Raw genomic sequence first — 266 nt, forward strand, 5'->3', positions numbered from 1 at the left:
GCTGCGGTGTCTCGACACCTCCTCTTTATATATATATATATATACACCCCAGAGGCAGGGCGGTGTTACCGCGCGGGTATGTATATGAATACTTCTGACGACGATAGAGGGTTTAAAAGAAAGAGGAGAATAAAAATAATAAAAAAATAAATTAAAACTCCAAAATTAATTCAAATATACGCAGAAATTACTCTCTTTGTCTCGATACCTGTATCTTATGGCCCCCCCCCCCACCGCCACTGGGCACGAAGGTGCGCGGCGGGGGG

The sequence above is a fragment of the Eimeria mitis genome, genomic scaffold (assembly GCF_000499745.2).
Source record: "Eimeria mitis Houghton genomic scaffold, Emh_scaff6211, whole genome shotgun sequence".
In the NCBI taxonomy this organism is placed as follows: domain Eukaryota; phylum Apicomplexa; class Conoidasida; order Eucoccidiorida; family Eimeriidae; genus Eimeria; species Eimeria mitis.